The 17283-nt window shown below is 40.6% G+C and overlaps 2 long non-coding RNA genes across 6 annotated transcripts in view; both read left to right on the forward strand.

The window, feature by feature from the left end:
- Positions 1-729, forward strand: part of LOC112662455 (uncharacterized) — a 109535-nt gene extending 108806 nt beyond the window's left edge. For all 3 annotated transcript variants that reach the window (XR_004814209.1, XR_007401520.1, XR_007401521.1), the window contains one exon: positions 480-729. This is a non-coding gene — a long non-coding RNA (uncharacterized LOC112662455). The remainder of the gene's footprint in view (positions 1-479) is intronic.
- The window catches only part of LOC118354188 (uncharacterized), a 285418-nt gene that overhangs the window by 168417 nt on the left and 99718 nt on the right, over positions 1-17283 (forward strand). The gene's annotated exons all lie outside the window — the stretch shown is intronic.

Here is a 17283-nt window from a genome sequence, read left to right on the forward strand (position 1 = left end):
GGGCAAAAAGTAGTTTCTTTTAAAGCAGCCCTGAGGGACGTTCATAGGCTATGATAGCCAGATTTCATCCAAATCCATGTTTTGCTTCTCAAAAAGGATTCTTTCTTTTTTAAATCCCTGGATTACTCTGTTAGATGCCTAGGCCTTATTCTGGAGAATTAGGGTATTGGATTAGAGGTGAGGAAATCTGGATGCTAAAGTCTTTTTCTCTGGAGTTAAATTAAGGAAAGAAGTGAGTTGTGGATAGGGAGAAGGGAAGGGAGAAGAAAATGCACAAAACTGGTTACATATACTTCTCCAGGACACAAGTAGGATTTGCCCAATGCAGTAACTGTTGGCAGATTAGCAGTTTTGCTAGGGCAGTGCTGGTGATAAGAAAAATAATCATCATCGTAATTATAGCCAACGTTCCTTAACAGGTACTGGGCTAGACACAGTGCCAGGGGTTTGACATGTGTTCTATCATTCCACCTTCACAGAAATCCTATGAGGACCATCACTAACCTTCCTTTTGCCGATGAGGAAACAGCAAGATAAGAGCTTGAAGGAATGTGTTCAAGTAGTGGAACCGAGTTTCATATCCAAGAGCAAAGCCAATGCTCTTAACCATTTCTCTCTATTGCGTATCTCAAGATGTGTAGCATTGTTCAGCCTGAACTAGAACCAGGATGGCAGTCAAGAGGCCAGAATGGCCGGGATCAATCCCAACAAATATACATCATGGAACCACTTGCTGGAGGCTTGTAGCAAGTTATTTCTAAAGGAACCAGAGCAAATGGTGTTTTTGTGCTGCTCTATGAAATCACGCAGGAAACCGTATTCTCAAGAGTAACAGAATGCATATGCTCTTGTCCATAGAAACATGTGTAGTAGCCTGATATTCTAAGATTTAGCCAGTTTGGTTTATATAGGATACTATTTAGCGTCATTGAAATGTTCCATGGCTCACTTTACTCCATAACTAAACATATCTATTTTCCCTCACATCTTCTATCTAGAGCTGTGAGAATGGTTCATGGGATCATGTTTGTAAGAAATTCTTTGACTTGTTTTGGGAAAATTATACAAATACATAATGTAATAATCTGATTTATACTACCTAGAGAGAGTTAACTGAAGAGGAAAATTAAATGATTATGGGCCTAAGTAGATGATTTATGAGTAAGGGCTACAAAGTATAAAAGTCTAACAACAACAGAAGTCCCTTTGAAGGTTGAGATGGGAGAAAAATGATGTAGGTTGGTACAAAGGCTTCTAGGTAAGATTAACCGGCTGAAATTGAAAAGAAAACAATTTTGTTCCTTATGACAAGTATCAAGACATTCAGATTAATGATATACTGAGTACTTTTGTAAAGAACCTTATACCCTCCAATCCTAGGGGGCCTGAAAACAAAATATGGCAACACACAATATATTTGGAGGTAAGAAGGTCCAGTGGTGGAATATAATGATTGATGCTTCAGGGATCTTTAGAGACAAGAACATTGATGGCTAAGGTTATTGGCAAATACAGTTTCTTTGACTCAACTGCTAAGACTTAGAATATACTAAAACATATATTAATAATGCTTCTTTCTGACCTTCTATGATTTATAGACTCACATGTTAGCAATATATAATTTTAGACAGAGGAGATAAAATATTTCCATAATACAAATTCTCCTGAGTGTGGGACACTTCTGTGCAATTGTTTAGAGGAAGTATAAACTGTGTAACTCTCTTCAGGGAAATAGTAAAGTAATACTAGACAGAAACTCTTGGGTTGTGCTACATGTTATAGCAAGTAGACAGAGTGCCCAGTGTCTTGAATAGCATTTCTGCCCTATATGTGATTTGATGCTAAAACTTACAGGGTGTTATGACTTTAGAAAAAAAGGTGAGTATTGAATATGGAAGCAATAGGTTGTCATTGTGACAAGGTGAAAGGGATGGTCATAAAACAAATGAAAACAAATATCAGCTCTTTGGGGTCATTTTGAGATGAATTCATTTCATTTCAGCAACTATCTATTGAGACGTGACTATGCACAGTGCTGTTCTAGGAACTGAAAGGGAACAGGATGAGTATCATCTGGGTGCTCACAGTATAGTGAAAAAGACACAAATCAACACTGAAAATGATCCTTGAATAAAAGAGCCTAAAACAGTGGTATAAAGGGGAGCTATAAATTGAGGAGGAGAGAATAAGAAGAAATTCATATGAAATGAGATAATTTCAGATTAGTCTTTAAATCCCTCAGGTGATGAGGGATAGCATGCAAAAAGGGATTTACGATAAAAAATTTTTCCCAAATTAATTTGCAAGATCAGTAGAGCTGCCTTGTTCTAGCAACTACCATCAAAGAAATATTCTTTTCTAACTTATTTTTTTTGTTGTGTTTCAGCCTAGGTATAGGACGCAAATGCACAAGTTTATGTAGATATATGTAATGTTTTTCATACCATACTAGTGAGTGGTTTTAAGAACATTACTGTATAAATCATGCACACATATATGTAGATTTGGAGCTCAAAAAGACCTAAGTTTGAGTTTCACATATGCTACTTACTAGCTGTGTAACTTTGGACGCTTAGTGTTTCTAAATCTCTTTTCTTATCTGTGAAATGGAGACAGTCCTGAAGTATGTGTTTGTGAAATATTTAGGCACGGTGCTAGATGGAGCATTGCGTAAAAGGAATAACTGGGTAAGATTTGGTGTGTAGGATTAGGGTGTCAGTCGTGGTATGCTGGTAAGGATTTAACAGTTGGCTCTTTGGGGGGAAAAAGCCCTGATGTGTAATGTTTGCCAATTCCCATGGTGTAACTACTTCTGCAATGGTCCATTTAAAACTAAACAACATGACGTCACTGAATGTAGAATTGGACATTGATGTGCATAAGTGGCTTTTATTGACTGGTGCCAACCAGGGTCAACAAATGACTGGATGTCAGTGTTTCAATGCAATGGAATTTAAAACTAAGTAAGTCTGATGGGAAAAGAAATTGTTGACAGTTGAGATTGTCTTGTCTGGATCATTGTGCCAGAATATACCCTGAAAGAATTGTCAGTTCTGAGAAGAGGTCAATTCAGTAATAGGAAATAATTTAGGTTAGGTACCATGGAAAGGAAGAACCTCCTCCTCTCTGGGACTGGTGAGCAGGTCCACATAGACTCTAAACTGGGATGTGGCAGGGAACATTCCAGATGGTGTGAGTAAGCTAATCTTTGCAGCATGGAGGCAGGCAGACTCCAGGCAGGGAACTGGGCCAGTTAATCTTAGGTCTCTGAGACTGGTTTGTGCCCATGAACTTTTAAGAGTAGAGATTTCCTAAGATCAGTTTTAAATTATGCAGTTGTATTTCTGCTTTCTGCTCTGCTAAATTGTAGGGTAAAGTTATAGTTGGGTGACAGCTGTGAAACAAGGAGCTAGGGACACTAGGTGGGATCTCCTTTCTATTGTGGGAGGAGCTCTCTAGCTCCTGGAAACTTCCAAATCAAATGTAATACTCATTTACTGAATCCATCTTATCCCATGTTCAAGATATAAGGGCCTCCCAATCTTGAATATCAGATTCTCTTAAGCTAGCTCCATGGCTTCCATTTGAGTCTCGAAAGGACCCATAGCCCCAAAAGAGTAAGAAAGACTTATGCATATATTACATATCTTGTGATTTTTTTACTACAATAATTTTTAAAATGACTATAATATTGAGAGGCATCTGGGTGGCTCAGTTGGTTAAGTGTCTACCTTTGGCTCAGGTCATGATCCTAGAGTCTTGGGATCAGGCCCCATGTCAGGCTCCCTGCTCAGCGTGGAGCCTGTTTCTTCTCCCTCTCTTCCCTACTTCTGCTATTTCCTGCTATCTCTCTGTGTCTCTCAAATAAATAAATAAACATTTAAAGATGTGTATTTTACATTTCTAATCTGAACCATCTCAAATTCTCTTTGGCAAGAAAGTTATAAATGATACATGACAGTGAGAAAATAGTGCTGAATAATGATGTTTCATGGACTTAAATTTATATTCTAGTTCCTCAAAAATTAAACATAGAAATACTAGGTGGCCAAGAAGTTCCTCTCCTAGGTATACACCCAAGAGAGTTGAAAAGAAATGCACAAACAAAAACCTGCACAAAAATGTTCATAGCAGTGTTTTTCATATTAGCTCAAAAGTAGAGATAACATAAATGTCCACTGGAGGCTGAGTGGGTAAACAAAATATGATACATCATACAATAGAATATTACTGAGCCATAAAAAGGAATGAAGTCCTGATACATGGTGCACTATGGGTGAATCTGGAAAACATAATGCTAAGTAAAGGAAGTTAGATACAAAAGGCCACTTTGTGTTTGCTTCCATTTATATAAAATGGCCAGAATTGGCAAATCCATAGATTACTGGTTGCCGGGACCTGGGGGAAGGGAGAATATTGGCTTGTCAATAGTTATAGAATTTATTTTGGAGGTAATGGAATGTTTTGGAATTAGAAATGATAGTTGCACAATAGAGTGAATATACTAAAAACTACACAAGTGTACACTTCAAAATGGTAAATTTTGTTTGTTATATGAATCATATCTCAATAAAAATACATATGCTCACTGAAAAAAACTGAAGTAAGCACCCACATGTATGGTGGTATTCCAAAGAAGCACAGGAACCAACTGAAAAGCTCCTGGTGGCCAAAGGTAGAACAATTTGAGAAAAAGAGATAATTTATTTGAATTATCACCCAAAGTATAAAATATCTGTAAGTCCATGATGATATAAATAAATGAATTAATAAATGAGGACAATAAACACCTTTACACTTTAAAGCATTTTAGATGTACAGCATTCTAAAAATGTAGCTGAATATAAAATATTTTTTAAGCTTTTTTGCTATTTTTCTAATTATAGAAGTCATATACTTCTTGGTTTCTTGCTCAGATCTATTTTACTGGGCCATTGTACCTATCTTCCAGCTGCTGGGAGTGCTAGGTGCTAATGGCTCAAGCTCTGCTCTGATGGTTATCCCCACCCCAACACCCTGGGATGCTTCTGAGCAATGACTGATACTGCCTCAGACTAAGGGACCAACTGTATGGGAAAGTAGGTGTGGGTAAAAGTAGGTGTCGCTTGAAGCAGTGGCAGAGATGCCAGCTTGGAGATAATACCATTTTTCTGTATGTACCTTAAAATAATGGATATTAAAAGATTTTTTTTTTTTTTAAAAGATTTTGATAAGTAGTAAGCAGGGAGCCGAAGTATGTGGTAGAGGGAGGAATGATTTCATTCACTGTCATTCTCGATGTCCCACTAGAACAGTCTGCTTCTCTCCTAGCAACTTTAGGCTCTGTAGGTCTCACACTTTCCCCAGGGGCACCAGAGTCCCACTAAACTTAAAACTATGGCTGCTATTGGTCACTTAGGATTTTTATGCCAGCAGGCTAGTAGGCAAAACAGGTAGTCACTGTAAAGGCCAGGCTACTGACCCTGATTGTTTGGGGGAAGTAGGGATGCTGCTACATAGTGAGGAAAAGGAGGGAGTATGTTTGTCAGCCAGATGACCCACTGGGCATCGAGTACTCTCATGATAGTTTGTGAGAAAGGGAAACAACTTTGCTAGCCATGAGATCAGGCTCCTTGGGAATAGGTCAGACCACTAGGCAAGACATCTATACCACCAGAAGTAAGTTACTGTCAGAGGAAGAGGAGGATCTAATAAGGATGATGGATGAGAGAGATGATGAGTCTCAGCTATGGTCTTAGAATCAATTTTAGGGGGTATGGAGGGATGTAATTCCCACTCATGTGTTCTTAAGACCAAAAAAGAATTCTAAAGAACCTGTGTCTGGATGTAGTAAATTTTTTTTAAAGACTTTTTTTGGGACGCCTGGTTGACTCAGCAGTTGGGCATCTGTCTTCAGCCCAGGTCGTGATCCCAGGATCTGGGATCGATTTCTGCATTGGGCTCCCTGCGTGGAGCCTGCTTCTCTCTCTGCCTATGTCTCTGCCTCTCTCTCTCTCTCTCTCTCTCTGTCTCTCATGAATAAATAAATAAATCTTTAAAAAATATATTTTATTTATTCATGAGTGACACAGAGAGAGATGCAGAGACATAGGCAGAGGGAGAAGCAGGCTCCCTGGAGGGAGCCCGATGTAGGACTCAATCTCAGGATCTCAGGATCATGATCTGAGCCAAAGGCAGACAGACACTCAACCACGGAGCCACCCAGGTTCCCCTGGATGTAGTGAATTTAATGCAAGAATTTTAAACAGTGCAAAGTAGAGACTGCAGAAGCCTGGGTGTCCTACACAGATCTCCTTTTCAGTCTGGTACATTTTCCCCACAGCTGCCATGAATGTTGGTTTCTCTTGACAAAACTGCTCCCCTCTCCAATGAAGTGCCCTAAGCCCAAGGGAACCCCTTTGCTCAGGAGGTTACTTATGCACACTCCTGGGAGTAGTTGATCACCAAGGGCTGACTCTGTCCATACAAAGAGCTGGCTTCCTGATGTGGAGGTAGGGCTTACTCTGTGTTGCTCCAAAACTTCCCATGGGATGAGGCTGAAGCTTGACATTCTGGCTCAGTTTCTTCCTCTTTGCTATTCTGCTTCCTTTTTCCTTCTAAGTTCTTTCTGAGAAAGAATGATCTCATTTCCTTCCAAGTTCTTTCTTGACAGCTCTTCTTCAATAAAGTATTTGCACATGAATCCCTATTTTTTGGAAATTCAAGACAAGATACATATTTACTACGAAAAGTTCAATGATAGAGAAAAATATTTTTGAGTCATCCATAGCGATACCTTATGTTTACCATTGATGATAGTATATAGTCTTCCAGATGTTTCCATATTTATTTAAATACTGATGTAGAATGTATGTGGTATATGTTTGTGTACATGCATGTGCACATGTATGTAGTGTATGATTTTTAAAAAAGATTTTATTTATTTATTTATTTGAGAGAGAGAGAGAGAGAGAGAGAGAGCATGAGCTGCGGAGAGGAGCAGAGGGAGAAGGGGAAGTAGATTCCCTGCTGAGCAGGAAGCCTGAAGCGGGGCTCTGTCCCAGGATGCCAGGATCATGACCTGAAGGTACCCGCTTAACCCACTGAGCCACCCAGGTGCCCCTGTAGTGTGTGTTTTTATGTATGCATGTACAGACAGACACTGTGTGGTGGTGATTTTTTTCAAGTCAATAAATAGAATTACACCATTCTTCTATACATACATGCTGGGTGAATATATAATTATTTAACTAATTCCCTATTTGTCCTAATAGTTAGTTGTATAAGTTCTATGATAAAAGTATTTACACCTACATTTTTGCAGACTTATACAGTTATTTTCCTCGGATAAATTTTTAGAAGTATATTTGTTAGGTTAAAGTGCACATAATAAAAGGATTTTATTTCCTTCTGGCAAACTGCCTTTCAATGAGCTATGTATGAGACTGACAATTTCTCTGCATCTTTGCCAATACCTGATCGATGACAATTTAGAGCTTAATCAACCTATATATTAGAACTGACAGTTTAGAGCAGAAGTTTTAGAATGGCCAGTTGAATTGAATAGTAATATTATCAACTAATTTAATATTTTAAATGAACGCTTAAAATACAAAAAAAAAAAACAGTTAATTTTCTACATGCTCAGTGCTTAAGATAACTTCACAAACCATCTGTGAGAAAGACCCAATCGCTTATATTACTCAGCTAGTTAAAGACAACCTGGTCTGCCTGTCTCCTAAGCTCTGCTTTTTCTACAGAGCCCACTATCTCCCATAGGTTATTGTAAACTTCAAAATATTATAGTATGAAAATAAAATCAACACAAGAAAAGAATCGATGAATGTTAACCCGGAGGCTGCTGGTATCTGAGGTTTCAGTGGAAAATATTCATATGCCTTTCCTGGATGACCTGCTCACCCTGTCCTCATCTTACCTATTAGCCCTTTCCCCAGAGGTAATCATTGCTTTGGCAAACACACACTGTCAAGAACAAAAATGCCAGACCCTAAGTAGATAAGACCAAAAGGATATTACTCCTAATGTGACATTAGACTAGCATGAAGGGACAAAAAAAGATTTCTTTTTTTTCTTTTTATTTTTCTGCCCCACCCCAGTTAAGATTAAAAAAAATTTGTAGCATTTCCATTTCTTTCCTTTTTTTTTTTTTTTTTTGAGAGATTGAGCCAGGGGTTGGGGGGTGAGGGGAAGAGCAGAGGGAGAGAATCTTAAGCAGGTTCTATGCCTGATGCAGAGTCCTACATGGGCCTCAATCTCATGATCCTGAGATCATGACCTGAGCTGAAGTCAAGAGTCAGCCACTCAACTGACTGAGCCACCCAGGTGCTGCAAGCTTGCAGCAGTTCTTTGACAGGTCTCTCCAAGAAGGGGTTTTAAGGGTCCATCCTTTCTCTGCTGGAGTCTACCAGGCTTCAGCCCTCTTGGCTAAGTCTGCTATGACGGGCCGTGCAGTAGCAGGGGAGTGACGCAGTGGTAGGATGTCTCCGGGCAGGGCACAGCACAGATTGCCCTCCTTTCCCATAGCCTACTCGTTGCCATAGAAGAATTCCAGATGAGGGAGCTCAAAATTGCTAACTAGGTTGACCATAAAGTGTCACCAAAAACAGAGCTGGGGGACTGAGGGGACCAGTAGCAGTAGCAGTAGGGTGGGCAGCCAGGTTGGGAGTCTCCTCTAGTGGGGAAAGGGATCAGTCTACATGAAATCCAAAGAAAGCATCCATCAATATTAGCATTTTTGAAGATGCTTATCTAAATTGTCTTTTCTATCCCTTCCTGCTCCACTCAGTCAAGGGGAGGGTATGAAGAACTGCCCTATGAACAGATTTAAAGCATTATAACTTTTCTACATTGACAGATAAATCACATGACAGCACTGAATTTGCTGAAGGCGATGTAGGTATAGGTGCAGTGATATGGACTGTGCATGCGTGCAGTAAAGTGGAATGTGCTCAAGAGCAAATTATTTCATTTATAGAAATAGTTTCACCTCTGTACATTACGACTTGTCTGCTGCCCTAACTTTAAAATATCTGATTGGTTACAGGTGCAGTAGTTACATCTCAATACCAAATTTAGTAAAAATGAAGCAATTCCATGTTATTTTTTGCAGAACACTGAAGTAGGTGGTTGGGGAGTAATTGAAGATATGAGTTGGATCTTGGTTATGCTGCGTGAATTTTCCTTTAGAATTGGCTTTGTGATGCAGATGCTAGCCTGAAAATGGTCTTTTTGCAACAGCTTCATCATTGTAGCCGTTGCTGTATTGTAATAGAAGCTTTCAGGGAATAACAGAAGCCCCAAATCTTATAGCAGTGATTGGGATAGAACTTTATTGAACAAGCCTCAGCTGAAACCATAAGTTTACCCACAATACAATATTTGAAGAAAGACAGGAAGTTTCATAATCTTCCACTCCACAGCACACACAAAATTTGAGTCTATTCATAGATGAGGTAGAAAAATAGAGAGGAAGATGTGCTATTTATGGAATCCTAACAAGGAGAGGATTCTTGTCTAAAGAGAGACAGTTTGGTTTAGCAAATTTACAGACAAGCTTCAACATGTAATATTCTCAGGTCATCTAAAGCCTGTGCTACTTGCCCCACTCATCTGATAAGTTATAAGGAAGTGTGTGTACTTCCATGTGTTTTTTTATAGATATGGGTTCATTGTAACATTTGGGTATGAGAAATGTCCATTTTTTTCTCAAATTAGATTAAATCTAGATCCAAATTCTTGTTCATCAGAGCAAAGAGAAATTCTGTCGCATTGTTTTTGCAGGAGGGAGGAATAGGTGAGATGCAAATAGAAGATATTTCCTACCTTTGGGTGATATAATAATTCCAGAGAATTACAACTAGCTCCAGAAGTGGCATAAAGGCCTGGTCCTTCTTTCATGATGCCTGGTATAAGGAGATATGGTCACTGTAATCACCTTGTAAACACAGGGCAGACTGGAGCAAGCACTCTGCTCTTGGCACTTGGGCCTTACATTTCCAACAAGGAAAATGAGACACATACATGTGACTCGATAATGTGAAATTAATTACTTAGATAATCCAAAATAGAAGGGCTTTAAGAGTGCAAAAGGGAACTGCTTCTAGATGGGCTGGTTAGATTGAATTGGGCAAGAGAGACTGGTGGCCTGGGGTAAAGGTTAATGTTAGTTTTGAGGCAAGATAAAATGATATATTATTTGTTCTCCTTAAGTGAATGAGAGGCACCGTTCATCCTTCCCTATCCCAAATATGCAGACAGACTTTCCTATTCTAACAAGGGTGGACCTCTTGCCTTGGAACTTCTTTTGCAGCTTTGGCCTCAACATGAAATAGAATTTTCCAGGCCTCCATAAGCATTTAACTCCTCCTTCCCCATCTTCTATTCTTTTATTAGGGATACAGAGACTCATCAAAAAAAGGAGAGGCTGGTATTGGGAGTTGAAAAGGTCCAGGGACAGATAGGGTTAGCTTTTGAAGACCAGGAAGTTATTGGAGTTTTGAGTTAAGGCCGGGGCCGGGCTTGTATGCAGTGATCTGGATGGGGGTGGTGGTGGTGGGGGGATGGGTACCTGCAAAAGAGGCAGAGGTGGCTCTGTGCCCTGCGTCCTTGAAGACAATGGTAGGGTCATGAAGACAGCTGCTGCCAAAGGCACTTGGCACCTTTGATCTTGTCCTTCTTTCCCCAGCACCTGGCCCTTCTGACATATTAGAAACAGCATATCTGAATTTCTACTTGCACATATCCGGGTATGCAATGCATTTCCACTGCAAAATGAGTAGACCGGACCCCAACATCATCTCACATGCTTTTGCTGGCTAACTCTTCTATGGAGAGTTGAACTATTATTGCTAACAAAGAAGCAAGAAGAAAGTCCTACCCGCAACCCACTTAGTCATAATTTTACCACTTACATCCCAATAGTCTCTCATACCCCAATTTTAGAGAAACTAAAAAATGTTGGGGTTCCAATCAGTGACTTCTTTGCTGCCAACAACTAATGGGCATAGCCAAACCAGGTCGATCTGGATTTGAAAAAGGCAGGGGGCGGGGGGTTAGATATAAAAATTCTCAGAACAATAAAATAAGAGTCCATTTTAAATGGAGCCTCTGGGGATTATTCATAAAAGGCTTTAGAAATCCAGGGGATTTTAGACACAAATGGAGATGTAGAGGGCATCTGAACTCTCCTCTTTCCATTTTCTTTAACTGCTGCCTCCATTTATAAATGGAAAACTATAGGAGGCAGATGTCAGTGAGAGATAGTCAGGCAATAAATAGTTTATTCACAATTGCCAGGCTCCAAAGAGAATTGTTAAAACCTAAGCCATCCCTTCATTCAGTAGAAAGTTTTCAGAATGAAATGGAAAATCAAAACTCTATTTGAAGAAATTAGCTTTGAGGATTGAAAGTAAAAGTGGACCAGCTGTTTGTCTGAGCTGAAAGAATGATTTACATTTAGCAGACTGTCACTGAGTCCAGGGCAGCAAGAATGATGTGATCTGATGACCACAGTCCCAGGAGTAGGGACTGGCTTGTACCTCACCTACTTTTGCACACATTAACCTCATTGGGCTCTAGGCTGAGAGAAAACTCCAGACTGGATGAAAGAAGCATCTTTAACTATGTCTAATCTTTCCCAGTTTAGTTGATCATAGCTCTATCTCCTTGATGTTAAATCTTGACATACTTAGAATCATTTGGATACTTTTAAATTCTGCATTCCAGATCAATTAATCTCTGATGTTGGGACTTCGGTATCAGTGTTGGGACACTCCAACGTGAGGCCAAAGTTGAGACCAAATACTACCTTGTCCCATCTTTCTCCAATATCATCATTTTTTCCTTCTAGAATCCCAGCCCAGAATGACTACCAATTATTCAAATGATCATTTTTAGAAGGCATCACATTATTTTTTTAAATAGTAAGAGAAAAAAAGACATAAACAATACGAACTATTGGGAGTGTGTAAATAGGAACTCTGTACTTTCTTGCTCAATTTTTAATGTGAAACTGCTCTCTAAAAAATGTATTTTTAAAAATCTTGAAAATTCTGGTAGTCAGTTTTTTATGGTCTTTATAACAGAAAGACTATAGACAGAGTGGCTTATAAACAGCAGAATGTATTTCTCATGATTCTGGAAGTGGGAAGGTGCACAATCAAGGCACTGATAGGTTTGGTGTCTGGTGGGAGCCTCCTGCCTGGACAGCCTCCTTTCCATGGTAACTTCACATGGCAGAAAGAGTGAGGGATCTCCTTTATAAGGACTCCACCCTCAAGACCCTCTAACCTTCCATAGGCCCCACCTCCTAATGCCTTAGGGATTAGGATTTCAATATATGAATGTTGGGGGCGAGGCATAAATATCTAGTCCCTTGAATTCTGCTCGTAGCCCCACCAAGTTCATATTCTTGTCACATGCAAAATACATTCAATAGCTTCCAACTCACCTTCCAGCATCAACTCTAAAGTCTAAGGTTTAAAGTTTCATCTAAGTCTCATCTAAATCAGAAATGGGTGAGACTCCAGGTATGATTCATCCTGATTCAAATTTCTCTCCAGCTGTGAGGCTGTGAAATCAAGTTATGTGCTTCCAAAATACAGTGGTAGGACAGACACAGGGCACACATTCCCATTCCAAGAGGTAGAAATAGAACAGAAGAAACAAGAGACAGATTACTAGTAAATCTTAAAGTTCAAGAATAATCTTTGGCTCAATGCTCTGCCCTCTAGGCCAAGCAGCTTTGGGAGGCCCTTATCCCCATGGTTTTGCTCAGACAGACCATCCATATCTCTCACATGTTGTTTATCCTGTGCTGTGGATCCCCCAGCTGGCTCTACTATTTTGGGGTCTAGGGGATGTTTTCTTCCTGGGTGACATGCTGGTAGCTCTGAGTAACCCCTTCCTTCCAAATCTAGGAAGAGATAGCCATGTCCCCAGGTTCCTACACCATGCACACCCACAGACAGAGTGTGGGATGCCAAAGTCTGCAGCCTCTGTCCTCCGGAGGGGTGGTCACCATGACCCCTGCCTCACTGGAGCAACGGGAGCCACACCTGTGTCTGGGTGGCCCCGGAGCCTGGCACTAGAGTGAGGGAAGCACAGCCTTCCCTGTGCCTGAGATGTGAGGGGACACCTACACAAGGCAAGGCTCACAAAGGTAGTGCAGGCACAGGTGGCCCGTCCCTTGAAGTTGTTCTGATGAGCTCTGGATCATCAGAGCTCATCAGAACTCTCAAGGAGAAGGGGGCTCATTCTTTCTTTGTCTTGAACCTTAGCTCTTGGCTTCCGTTTAGAAGGCTGACTAATCTCCTTATCAGATGGTCGTTTGGCTACACCCTGAAAGTACTCTCTCAAACAGGACTTCTCATTCTTTATAGCGTGGACAGGCTGAGAATATTCCATACCTTCAAGTTTCACTTCCCTTCTGTTTAACAATACCATCTTTCCATCACGTCTCCTCCCATTTCACTGAAAGCCGACAAGAGGAACCAGGCCACTCCTTTAACACTTTGCTTATATCCTCAGCCAAATACCCAATTTCCCTGTTCACCTGCTTTCATTGTGGAATTTCTGCCTTCCTGGAAACACTAGGGCACAAATATTAGTCTAGTTGGTGGGGGGGTTGCTGCTTTATCACGAGGATCACCTTTCCTCCAGTTTCCACTAACATGTTCCTTGTTTCCTTCCAAGACCTTGTCAGAACACCCCTTACCATTTCCCACATGTCTGCTAACATCCTGTTCGGGATTCTTTAAGGATTCTCTAAGAAGAATGAGGCCTCCTCTCTGCTCTTTTCTTTCTGGATGCTCACCAAACTCTCCCTTCATAGGCCATGCACAGCAATCTCAAAACTCTCCTAGCCTCTCTTCATTACCCACTTCCAAAGCTGCTTCTACTTTTTGGGTGTTTGTCATAGCAGTGCCTGGCTCTTGCCACCAATGTTTGCCTTAGTTCAAGCTGCTAGAATAGAAATAGCATGAGCACTCTCACGACCTAATCACCTCCCCAAGTCTCTACCTCTTAATACCATCACCTTAAAGATTGGGATTCAAACTAATATGAATTGTCAGGAGGCTGGGGGTGGGGATATAAACAGAAACAGAAACAAACAAAAAGACATGGAAATGAATGGGTTAATCTTGCTCCAGCGTGTGGTAGCCATGCAGCTCAAGGGAAATCAGCCATGTGTCTACCAACTCAGCTCAGTGGCATCTCACTGTCCATCCTGACCATTTCACCAATAGTTTATTTACCAGCCAGTTCACATTAGTTCTATGTAGTGAATAAACCTAGCTTCTCTACAACCCAACTGATCGCATCCTGTATGTGCCTTCTAACTTCTGGAAATAGGGTCCTTCTCCCTTTGCAGCATCTGTAATCCTGTTGTGGGCCACCCACTAAGTCCTCCCTCCCGAATAAGCTCCCCACTGATGATGACTTGCTTACTGTCAGGCCAAAGGGCCAGCTCATCTTACCAGTTCCACCCACTTTGATGTGCGTAACTGCTCCAAAAGGGTTCATTCCTGTCATCTGACCCCAACAAGTATGAAATATGACAGTTATAGCTGCATATAAAGTAATAAATTCTGCCCATGTTTGAGAAATCACTGGTAGCCATGTAGGGTACATGCTCTGCATGTTCAACTGTGTGTCTGCACCTGAATGTTAGACTATTTCAATATGGAAACGTGACTTCTGCTTTTTATTTTATTTTATTTTATTTTATTTTATTTTATTTTATTTTATTTTATTATTTTATTTTATTTTATTTTATTATTTTATTTTTTTCCTCTTTTGATGCATTAGAAGGATTTCAGAGAAAATTTATTTATTTATTTATTTATTTATTTATTTATTTATTTATTTCAGAGAAAATTTAAACTTGAAGCTCTTCTTGCCTTCAAGGAAAAAAAGGAGCCCAGATTTTTCTGTTGCTAATGATTCTAACTTTGGGTTTAATGAGCCAGAAAGGTTTAATGTGGAAAAAAAATGACAGAGGAAAATGAGTGGGACAAGAAGAGGAGAGAGAAGAAGTTGGAAAGAGAAAGAGCTCTTCTCCCCAGATTAAAACTTGTCAAAGCAGGAAGGAGTAGACAAGGAATGGGGCCAGGTTAGCTGAGGGGCATCTCGCTAGAGGTTCATGACACCAAGGAGCCCCCACATTGAAGGGAGGTGCTAAGGGCAGTGGGGTTGGGAAATAAATCCTTGCATCTATACCTCACCAAGTGACAATACAGCTGAATTAACCCCTGAGCTGGGCGCATAAATGAAACACAATTTGGCATTTCACATTGTCTGTTCAGTCAACAACAGCCTTTGGGGTTTAGAAGTAAATGGAGACTCCGAATCATCTACCCACCTACCCCTACTTCTTTGCTATCAGGTGTCATAATGAAAGCAAGACTTGAGAACAAGGCATGAAAGCAATCACTTTGCTCAATCTCAATTTGGAGATTTGATCCAAAATGGATAAACGAGATTCTGATGGTGAAGTAAGTGCATCTTTTGATCCATGTTTGGAGATAGGGTCTTTACAGAGGGAACTAAATTAAATGAGGCCACTAGGGTGGGCCCTAACCTAACCTCCTGCTGTCCCTGTAAGAAAAAGAGATTAGGGCATGCAAAGAGACTTCCTTGCACACAAAAAAAGGCACTGTAAGGACCTGGTGAAAATGCAGCCATTTGCAAGCCAAATAGAGAAGACTCCAGAAACCAAACCTGACGATTCTTTGTCCTTACACTTCCACATTCCGGGACTCTGAGAAAATAAATTTCTGTTGTTTAGATTTCTGTTGTGGGATGCCTGGGTGGCTTAGCGGTTGAGCGTCTGCTTGGCTTGGGGCATGATCCCAGGGTTCTGGGATCGAGTCCCACATTGGACTCCCCTAGAGGAGTCTGCTTCTCCCTCCGTCTATGTCTCTGCCTCTCTCTCTGTGTATCTCATGAATAAATAAATAAAAATCTTAAAAAAGTTTCTGTTGTTTAGATTTCTGCTGTTTGCCACATCCAGTCTGTGGTATTGTGTTATGGCAGCTTTAGCAAACTAGTACAATTACCAAAATCTGCAGGCGGCTTTTTCAACTTACAATGAGCTCTTTCTCTTGAAGTGCATGTATCTAAGTATGGGGCGTGTGGCACGTACAGTATTACTCAGAACCACCACTCCTCCTCACATTTGCTGGGTACCTCTTTTGGGGCAGACTCCTTTTCCTTTGTGGTTATCAGGGACCCTTGATGGGGGAATATTTCTTCTCTACCCATTCCTTTCCACAAGAAGAGTATTTTGCTAAAAATTCCTGGTATCTTAGTCTCCCTCATTTCCTTTTCCTCCCCCCCCAGAAGTGGAGTGACTTATCCAACTGGTGAGTTTGAGAGTGGGAACAGGGTGGGAGTATCTCAGCCCCTTTCTTCCTCATTGTCATGGAAGGAAGTCTGTCTTCAGAAAAAAATGTGTTCTAGTCTGCTCCTCTGTACCCTTCATTATATTGAGGTACCCCTGCTTGGAGAGGCTGTGATTATCTGGTGTTGTCTGTGACAGGGTAGCAGGATGCCCATTGTTACTACACACCTTTCCCAGTTATCTAGTGCTATATGGCCAACTATCCTAAAACTTAGTAGTATAACACAATAATCTTTTTTTTTTTTAAGATCATAATTTTGTGGGCCAGAAATTTGGGCAGGATACAGCCAGGATGACTTGTATCTGCCCTGCAATGACTAGAGCCTTCAGTTAGGTTGGCTCAAATAGCTAGATCTGGCTCAGCTGGTATGACTGGAGCCATACATCTTGGGCCTTGATTCTAGCCATCAGCTGGGTTGGGTTTTTTGTTTTTTGTTTTTTGTTTTCTAGTTTTTCTGTTTTTTGTTTTGTTTTGTTTTGTTTTGTTCTTCCATATCACATATACCAGGGTTAGGATGTCCAAGGTTTTCACTGACATTTCTTTGCCTGGCAAAGCTGACTGAAACAATTAGGGCTAGCTGGGCATATCTATCTCTCTTATGGACACTCTATATGGTTAGTGTGGGCTTCCTCATGTTATGGTTGTACTTCTTATGTTGTGGCTGGGTTTTTCCCAGAATGAGCATTCCAGGTGACCCAAGTGGAAGCTGGAGGCTTCTTCTGACCTAGTCCTGAAAGTGTCATAGCATCACTTCTATTATAGTCTATTGATTACGATTGAGTTACAGGGCCAGCCAAGATTTAGTAGGTGAGGGATGGCAATACAGGGATGTTCATACCAGGCAGAGGTTTAGAGAGGTGTGTGTGGGGGTGTCTTTTTA

This window comes from Canis lupus, chromosome 13, assembly GCF_003254725.2.
Source record: "Canis lupus dingo isolate Sandy chromosome 13, ASM325472v2, whole genome shotgun sequence".
In the NCBI taxonomy this organism is placed as follows: domain Eukaryota; kingdom Metazoa; phylum Chordata; class Mammalia; order Carnivora; family Canidae; genus Canis; species Canis lupus.